Raw genomic sequence first — 9,963 nt, 5'->3', positions numbered from 1 at the left:
TCACCTTCCCACCTCTAAAATTTATCCCTGGACCTCCCCCCTCCAAGGTTAAGAGAGCCTGAACCAAGTCCTCCTACTGCCATTTAAATTATATAGAGATAGATATCTTTATCTATATATGTGTGTGTGTGTATATATATATATATATATATATATATATATATATATATATATATATATATAAAATCTCTATCTATCTATCATCTATCCATCAACAAATATATAGGTAAGAAACTAACAAAACTTGTTGAATTTGACTTTTTATAGTCTATATAGATCAGTTTATACATACATGCACACTTGTGTATGTATGTGTGTATATGTGTGTGTTTGAGGCTACATATATACTATGTATATTATATATGTGTATACTCTGCACTTATACACACAGACATACATATAATCTCCAGTCAAATTCAATAAGTTTAACAAAACTTGTCTATTATACGTTAGGCACAGTTGGGCAAAGGTAATATAAAGACCAAAAAAAAAATTAATTTTTTAGAGTTTATGATCTGTCATTAAAAGAAACCTGGAAATAATCTATTTTGTAAGTCATCCAATTAAATCTTCCTCTGATTCCTCCATGAAAGTTATCGTACATTCTGGAAATAAAAACGACCTCAAGGTTTCACTTCAGACCCTGCAAGTTGACAAAGATGACAAAGGAAGGAAGGAAGGAAGGAGGGAGGGAGAGTCGGGGACAGAAAGAGAGAGAGAGAGAGAAAGAAAGAGAGAGAGAAAGAAATAGAGAAAGAAAGAGAGAAAGAAAGAAAGAAAGAAAGAAAGAAAGAAAGAAAGAAAGATAGAAAGAAAGAAAGAAAGAAAGAAAGAAAGAAAGAAAGAGAAAGAAAGAAAAAAGAAAGAAAGAAAAAGAAAGAAAGAAAGAAAGAAAGAAAGAAAGAAAGAAAGAAAGAAAGAAAGAAAGGAAACCAATGTCAAAGGGGTATGGAAAAATAAGAAAATTAATATATTGTTGATGGAGTTGTGAGATGGTACAAGGATTGTGGAAAGTCATTTAAAATTAGGCAAATAAAATCACTATGATGTTCATGCTCTTTGAAACAGAGATTCCATCACTAGACATACTTCAAGGAAACTTTCAGTAAGAAGTCTTCAGATACACCAAAATATTTATAGAAACACTGTTTGTGATAGCAAAGAATTAGAAACAAATGGCTAAACAAATTGTGGTAAATAAATGGAATATTACTGTGCTGTAAGAAATGATGCATGTGATCAACATGGAGAAGCATGCAAGATCTACATGAGTTGATGAAGATTAAAGTAAGCAGAGTCAAGAAACTGATATACTCAATAACTAAAACAATAGAAATAAAAAAAACCCACAAACACACACAATCTAAACTTAATTTGAATTTTTTTTCTCAACAACAAACATTTATTTTTCCAGTTACATGTAAGGGTAATTTTCAACATTCATTTTCATAAGATTTAGAGTCCCAAATATTTCTCCCTCCCTGCCTCCCTTTCCTCCCCCCTCCACAAGACAGCAACCAGGTTATATATATACATTCCACAAGTGCTCTTTTTATTAGTTCTTTCTATGGGGGGTGGATAGTAAGCTTTTTCATTAGTCCCTTAGGATTGTCTTGGATCATTGCATTGCTGAGAGTAGTTAAGTCATTCACAATTGCTCACTGAACAATACTGCTGTGACTCTGCACAATGTCCTCCCAGCTCTGCTCACTTCACTATACATCAGTTCATGAGTCTTTCCAGTTTTTTCTGGGATCATACTGTTTGTCATTTCCTATAACACAAGACCATTCCACCACAATCATATACCACAGCTTCTTCCCTCATTCCTCAATTGATGGACATTTTCTTGAACTTTGGATCAATCTCTTGACATGGGAGACTCAGGCAAAGGATTGCCCATGTTAAGGGCTAAAATTCTAGCTAGTCTGTCTAAAATATTTAATGAGTGGTCGCCAATAAATTATAAGCTTTAGCAAGAGTTAGACTTTTAAGCATTTATTAAGGAGAATAAGAATTTGGTAAAGAGAGAGAAAGGCCTAGATTCCTATCTATTAAAGGGAGAGCACATTTCTAGCTCCCTTCTCCACCAGAGTCCAGAGGAAAAGAGCCGAGACTGAGCGCCAGTCTCTTCCTTCCTCCTCCCACTAGCCCGCGTCACTTCCTGACTCCTGGTCTTGCCCTCAAAGACCTTCCCTTCATGGGCAGAACTCCTCTACAGTAAGTATCCAGCAGGTGGCGTTATTCCAATCGTTACACCCAGCATGGCATGCCTACACCACAGAAGGCAGTGTCTTCTAGGAGTGAAGAAGAATTTAGTATCTCAAAAGAAATATGAGATGCACAAATTTATAAACATTTCCACTCCAAATGTTCATATGGACTATTTGTGCCCCACTTTTGGTAGAGCCTTCTGAGCTCATATTGGTCTGATCAACCACAGACAGAGACATCATACCTTGCATCCAACATAGTGATGTCATTTTTGTCCTCTTTGAGAATGAAGAACAGCATCCTACCATTTGTTTGTGAGATCCTTATGCTTTAATCTATTATCAATTTTTGCAAAGGTGACATGCATTGTAAAGAAATATGCTTTCTGAGTACTCTGTCTAGATTGGTGTTTCTGGCCTCCCTGTTCAACTTCTAACAGATGCATATCATCAAGCAGGAGTTTGACAAATTTATGCCCTGTATTTTGCACTGTGAATGATTATGAATTAACTGGTATCTTCTTTCTTTTTAAATTTTTTACCTTGTTTTCCTTCCTTGCTCGCTTGCTTCCTTCCTTCTTTCCTTCCTTCCTTCCTTCCTTCCTTCCTTCCTTCCTTCCTTCCTTCCTTCCTTCCTTCCTTCCTTCCTTCCTTCCTTCCTTCCTTCCTTCTTTCCTTCCTTTCTTTTTTCCTTTCAGTATTTAAATTATTGCTGCATTTCTTTCAGGAATTCTTGTTGACATTGTGGTTCACCTGATTTCTTCTCTGAAATTTTCTCAATAGATATCTTAGATTTGTATTTTGGGCATTTTTGGTCTCATAGTTCTTTATTACTAAAGCCCTTTCCATTAACTCATTTTTCCAGGCTTACTCTTTGAACTGTGATTTTGTGTTAGTGCCAGGCTCTGCATTTATGGAGGAAATGCTGGGGCTCTTGTTTGATTCTAATTTATATCCTCTTGTGTTCTGTTACTATTTGGGAAGAAATGGGTACTAAGTGCTGTTTTCTTCAAAGTCTGGCTCAGAGTGGGGCTGAGGCCAAAGATCTTCAAACTTTCAGTGATCTATAAACAATCCAATATAGGGTAAAATCTGAACCTGTACTGGGTGACACAACTGCAAGATTGCCTTACTTAGAGCTTCAGTAGAATTCTCTTGATCCTGTAAGTTAGCTGAAAAGTTCTTGAAATTTAATGCAACAGACCTGAAAGCTCCCTATTGGTCTGAGCTCCTTGCTCTGGCCACTGAGCTATAGTCTTTAGCCTCTGCTGTGTGTATTGAACCTACAACCCCATTCCAAGATCAGTGCATACACATGGTTTGTTTTTCTTGTTGCTCCTTCCCTATAAACAGTTTCAGGGTTGGTATTAGCTGGATCTGTAACTGCTCTTTACCTTAAAATACACCTGAAATTGTTCCTCCTCCTACTCTACCCTCACTTTCTCTTCTGAATCCACAGTAGATTCAGATGTTAATTGGTTCCTGTTTCTGCTCTCTACAAGGTAACCTAACAGATTGATTCTCTACTGAATCTGCTACTGTTCCTTATCCTACAGCACACTCAACAAGTCCAGTTCAGGTATCATGCTAGAAGATTCTTTGTGGCTTTTCTGACAGCCACCTCCTTAGTTCCAGAAGATCTCTGGCTGTCTACCTATTTTGATATGTGCAGAAAAATGACTTCTTGGAGCTTCTGATCATTTCTCCATCTTCGATTATTTTTAGCAATTTTTGGAGTAGTTGTGAAGGAGAGCTGGACTTTACTGCTTTCTCAGGTTCTATCATTTTTGCCAGTCTCCCAATAACTTTTCCATTTTTTTAAAGAAATGTATTGACTTTTGCTTCTCAAGATTGATTTATGTTAACTTGGAATTATGTGTATGTAAATACACATTTACATATACATATATATATCTGAGTGTTTGTATATATGCATACTTACATATAGATAAGTGTATTCATATATGTGTATATACACATGTCATAAGGGAATTACTGGCTTTACTTCTTATCACCATTTACTTGAGATGACTGTGTGAGAGCTAGGATATATAAAATGAAGCTTGAGATATTAAATGTGGTTCCATGTTAACCTGCTAGTTGCCAGTTTTTACCTTATATAGACAGATATTCACCTTCTACCACCTATTCTTTGACCTATTAATCATTATCTTCTCTCATTTGCTCGTTGAAATTCCACTGTGAAAATCCTGCTTATGTATACAGTGAAGCCTGAATTTTGAGCACAATAAACTGTTTTTTCTATCTCTACATTGTCAATTGTATGATAGGCAGCAGTACATAATCAATGAATTTTAAGTCAATTTAGTCATAATTATTGATGAACCAACATGTGACAGACCAGTGAGATCAAGGTAACCTTTTCTAGCCCAGGAATGTAGTCAACACAAGATAGATTTTACGTAGGAAGATTTATGGGCAGGAAAGTCAAATGACCTTTAAAGTTGCTCTCCTGTCTAGAAAATCTCAGACAAGTTAGTGTTCAGGGTACTTGTATGTATTGTCTATTTGTTTATTTCTTGAACCTGAAAAAAGAATTCAACATAAACCACTGTATTCTGGAGTGACCAATCTGTCGGCTGCCAGACTAAATCATAGTATGATGCTTATCAGAAGTATAAAGCAAGGGCTGGTCTAAGAAACTTTTTGAGTGCTATCAGGAGACCTTCATATTTCCTCTTTTTTTTCCCCTGCATGAGTACCCAGGTTAGGACTAGAAATCACCTGAATCCTGTTCCCCTTTACTTAATTTTCCAAAGGCAAATAAATAAGAGACAAGTTTTTCTTATTGTCTGCCTGTCATTGATAATTACTATAATGTTTTGACCATCCTGTCTAAATTCCTAGGAAGTCTTTGTCTGGTCTGATGAAAATCTTGAGTAGTCAGTAAGAGTCCCTATCACTAATGATATAAATTTGACATTTTAATTCTCTTAAGAAGTCAGTAAGTGGTAACTCTGGTCTTATTCTAGTATTTCTGGTTGGTGGAAATTTGCATATAGATTCAGAAGCTAAATAAGTGTTGGTCAAATCTCCTCTAGATATGGTATCTGGTTAGTTTACCTTTCCTAGAAATACCCCTTTAGGTTATCTTTTGGCTAAACAGAAGAAAATTCACTTTGAAGAACCCTGTTTGACCTGTGAGAAAATAATTATTAATAATTAACTTCTTGGGGGACCCACCTTCTCTCTCCTCTCTCCCCTCACTCCAGAAAGTCTATATGAAACTTGAGTGAGGGTCTTTTGCATTCTTTTCCCTGATGCAATCTCTAGAGTTCATTTTAATATAGACCACCTTCAAGTCATGTCTACCAGTGGAATTGAATGATGCTAACAAATTAGCTCTGATCAATGTATAATGACTCACCTCTATTAAAAGAAGATTTAAATAAAAAACCTTAGAAGAAGTCATAAAGGGTCTTCTGGGTATTTTGGGGCTTCTAGGGCTTCTGGAGCATCTTCTGAGCTAATCTTGGATCTTGGTTCTTGTGTGCCATATAGTCTCTGTGTCTCTTTCTAGCTCTCTTGAGTCTCCTTGAGACTACATGGTGAGACAGCATGGGTCTTTTGGGGCTTTTCTACTGCTTGGGCTAATTGGCATGCTGAAGCTCTCTCCCTGTTTTTTCTGCCACGAGGCCTGAAACCATGAGAAGTTAGGGCGACACATAGTCAATCTTTTACTGGTATAATATTGAAAAATGTATATATGCTTACCCCAAACTGGCATCAATAGCAATAGCAATTAAATTAAAAAAAAAAAAAACACAGACCAAAATCTGGTTTTGACATCTTTTGAAAACATCTAGATGGGGTTACCTTCTGAAACTTGATATTCTTAAGCACTGGGGAGGATCTTTTGAATTTGAAACACTGCCTATATTTAAGTTATTTGTTGATGTTTCCTACCCAAATAAGTTCTCTCTAATGTCTGCAAATTATTCAAGTATGTTACTAAACTCACCTTCCCAATAAAAAGGAAGTTCTACCTGCCCTATATTTAAACTTTCAGTGGGATATAAGTTTTAAGAAGAGGTAGGAAAAGACTGAAACTTTTTCTATGGAAAGTTTCAAAGCTTTCAAAAATGTATAATTTCATTTTCGTATTACTAATACTGGCCAGGTTAGCCAGTATGACAAGGTAAAAATCTCCCTTTGCAGAAGCATATAGCATTACAAACTATTAAGAAACTAAATGCGAACTGAAAAGTATTTTGTAAGACAAATTATCCAAATCTGAAAGATTCTAGTGGGTTTGGAGGTTATAGCTCCTTAAGACTTTTTTCACACAAACCTCTATCATTTTCTTTCTTCCCTGGAGAAAAGGCTCAGTTATTAAATAAAAGCCAAAGTTATTTCTAGCAGAAGAAAATACATTTTAAAAAGTTTTATAATTTTCAGCCTTCTTTGGTGTTTAAGAAACACCTATTACTATTACCTTACTTTTAAAAAATAGTATTTATTTTTATTTTTCCAATTAAATGTAAAGATATTTTTTGGGGGGGGGGGATGAGGCAATTGGTGTTAAGTGACTTGCCCAGGGTCACACAGCTAGGAAGTGTCAAGTGTCTGAGGTCTGATTTGAACTCAGGTCCTCCTGAATCCAGGGCTGTGCTTTATCCACTGCACCACCTAGCTGCCCTTCTATTTTCCTTCTTTGGGGGGGGGGGGCAGGGCAATGAGGGTTAAGTGACTTGCCCAGAGCCACACAGCTAGTTAAGTGTTAAGTGTTTAAGGCTGGATTTGAACTCAGGTCCTCCTGAATCCAAGGCCAGTGCTTTATCCACTGTTCCACCTAGCTGCCCCAAACAATTTTTTGGGGGGTGAGGCAATTAGGGTTAACTGACTTGTCTAGGGTCACACAGCTAGTAATTGTTAAGTGTCTGAGGCCAGATTTGAACTCAGGTCCTCCTAACTTCAGGGTCAGTGCTCTATCCACTGTGCCACCTAGCTGTCCCTCTATTTTCCTTCTAATCTTGGTTGCATTGCCTTTGTTTGTGGAAAACCTTTTTAATTTAATGTAATGAAAATGTTCCCTTTTGCATTTTATAATATTCTCCATTTCATCTTTTCTCATAAATTCTTCCCATCTCCATAGTTCTGACAAGTAAACCATTCTTTCCTTTTCTAATTTGCCTATGGTATCACCCTATATGTCTAGATCATGTTCCCATTTTGACTTTACTTTGGTATACAGTATAAGATGTTGGTCTATGCCTAGTTTCTGCCGTACTATTTTCCAGTTTTCTCAGAAGTTTTTGTAAAATAGTTCTTATCCAGAGGCCTGGGTCTTTGGGTTTATCAAACTGGAGATTGCTATATTCATTTCTCATTGTGCTTTGTGTGCCTAACCTATTCTACTGTTCCACCACTCTATTTCTTGGCCAATATCAAATAGTTTCAATGGTTGCTTGCTTTATAATATACTTTTATATCTTGTACAGCTGGGCCACCTTCCTTTGCATTTAAAATATCACTTGATATTCTTGACTTTTTGCTCTTCGAGACAAATTTTGTTATTTTTTTTAGCTCTATGAAAAAATTGGTAGCTTGGTATGGCACTGAATAAGTAAATGAATTTAGGTAGAATTGTCGTTTTATTTTTTTAGCTAGGCCTACCCATGAGCAATTGATATTTTTCCATTTGTTTAGGTCAGACTTTATTTGTGTGAAAAGTTCTTGGTAATTGTGTTCATATAGTTACTGGGTTTGCCTTGGCAGGTAGACTCTAAAATATGTTATATTGTCTACATTTTTTTTTTTTGATGAGGCATTTAGGGTTAAGTAACTTACCCACTTACAGCTAGTAAGTGTCAAGTGTCTGAGGCCGTATTTGACCTCAGGTCCTCCTGACTCCAGGGCCAGTGCTCTATTCACTGTGCCACCTAGTGCAATTATTTTAAATAGATTTTTATTTCTATCTGTTGCTGATGGGCTTTGTTGCTCATATATAGAAATGCTGATGATTTATGTGGATTTATTTTATATCCTGTAACTTTGTTAAAGTTAATTGTCTCAAGTAGTTTTTTTTTTAGTTAATTCTTTAGGATTCTCTAAGTATATCATCATATCATCTGCAAAGAGTCATAGTTTTGTTTCTTCCTTGACTATTCTAATTCCTTCAATTCCTTTTTCTTCTCTTATTCCTAAGGCTAACACTTCTAGTACAATATTGAATAATAGTGATGATAATGCACATCCTTGTTTCATCTCTGATCTTATTGGGAATACTTCTAACTTATGCTCATTTTATATATAATGCTTGCTGATGGTTTTAAATGGATACTGTTTATCATCTTAAGAAAAGCTCCATTTATTCCTTTCTATGCTAATCCTTTTTTATAGAACCATCTTTTAGTTTCATGTTTTAATTCTATAGTTTTCTTACTCTCAATTTTATTAATCTCTCATTTGATTTTCAGAATTTCTAATTTGGGGTTTAATTGGGAATTTTAAATTTCTTCTTTTTCTAGCTTTTTTTAGTTGCGTGCCTAATTCATTGATACCCTATTTTAAAAAATTTTATGTACATAGGCATTTAGAAATATAAATTTTTCCTTAGGAACTGCTTTGGTTGCATCCCATAAGTTTTGGCATATTGTCTCATTATTGTTATTCTCTTTGATGAAATTATTGACTTTTTCTATGACTTGTATGACACACTCATTTTTAATTCCATAAAGAATTACTTATGCATTTATCAAATAAATGTTTCATACAGATAATTCATTACTGGATTATAAAAATTACAAAGGTAATTTATTTCTATTTTACAAATGGTATCTGTCCAAGACTAGAACAAATTTCTGGTCTATGTATAGTCTAATGAATTTTCTTCTTCAATGTTAAAATGCTTTTCCAAATGAATCTTCCCAACCCTAATTATGAGGTAATTACATATAATTGTACTCATTTTTCTAGATAGAGATAATTGATACTGATAGAAATAATTGATATTATTTACTTAAAACCACAGAGGGAAACATAACCATAAATATACACATTATGAACCATGAGTACTTAGATGGTTAAATAAGTTTTCTATTACTTGATGAAAGATGAATGGATTCATAGATTAAACTAGTGACCACAGCAAGGACTTAATGATACAAAAATTCTTCAGATTTTCCAGAATATTTAATAGCAGATAATTTCTCCATTTCATGATAAGATATTTATGCTATCTCCATTCTTTCAAGTTGCTCAGTGTTTTACATAATTTCATTAAAGTTCCAAATTTCCCTCAGAAGCCTAGGGAGAGAAAAATTATTATTTCTCTTTATTCTCAGGAAAAAAGAGACATAAACATGCCAAGAGATTTATTCACAGAAAAAAAAAATAAAATTGAGGTTATATCTTAGATTCTTGCTCTTCTGAATCATCATTGCTTCCTAGGTTTTCTCTTTCTGTCTCTGTTTCTGCCTCTCTTCCTCTATCTCTGTCTCTTTCTCTCTGAAATTTGGTATGTGACCTTAGGGATTTCATTTTGACCAGGAAAAGAGAAAAAAACTTCAAAAGTTAGTGAGATATATTGGAAAGATGGTTGAACCTGTATTCAGGTGATATGTAATTTGAAACTTAACTTTTTTTTTAGTGAAAATGACTGATCATTTATTTTAGGCATATCTGGTGCATACAAACATACAAGTGTAGAGAGCATAAGAGTTAGGACATCTAAACATTGCTCTATGAAGATCTTTTATGCATTTTATGGCCAAGGTATCAAGGACAT

The sequence above is a fragment of the Dromiciops gliroides genome, chromosome 2 (genome assembly GCF_019393635.1).
Source record: "Dromiciops gliroides isolate mDroGli1 chromosome 2, mDroGli1.pri, whole genome shotgun sequence".
NCBI lineage: Eukaryota > Metazoa > Chordata > Mammalia > Microbiotheria > Microbiotheriidae > Dromiciops > Dromiciops gliroides.
This window is presented reverse-complemented; position numbering follows the sequence as displayed.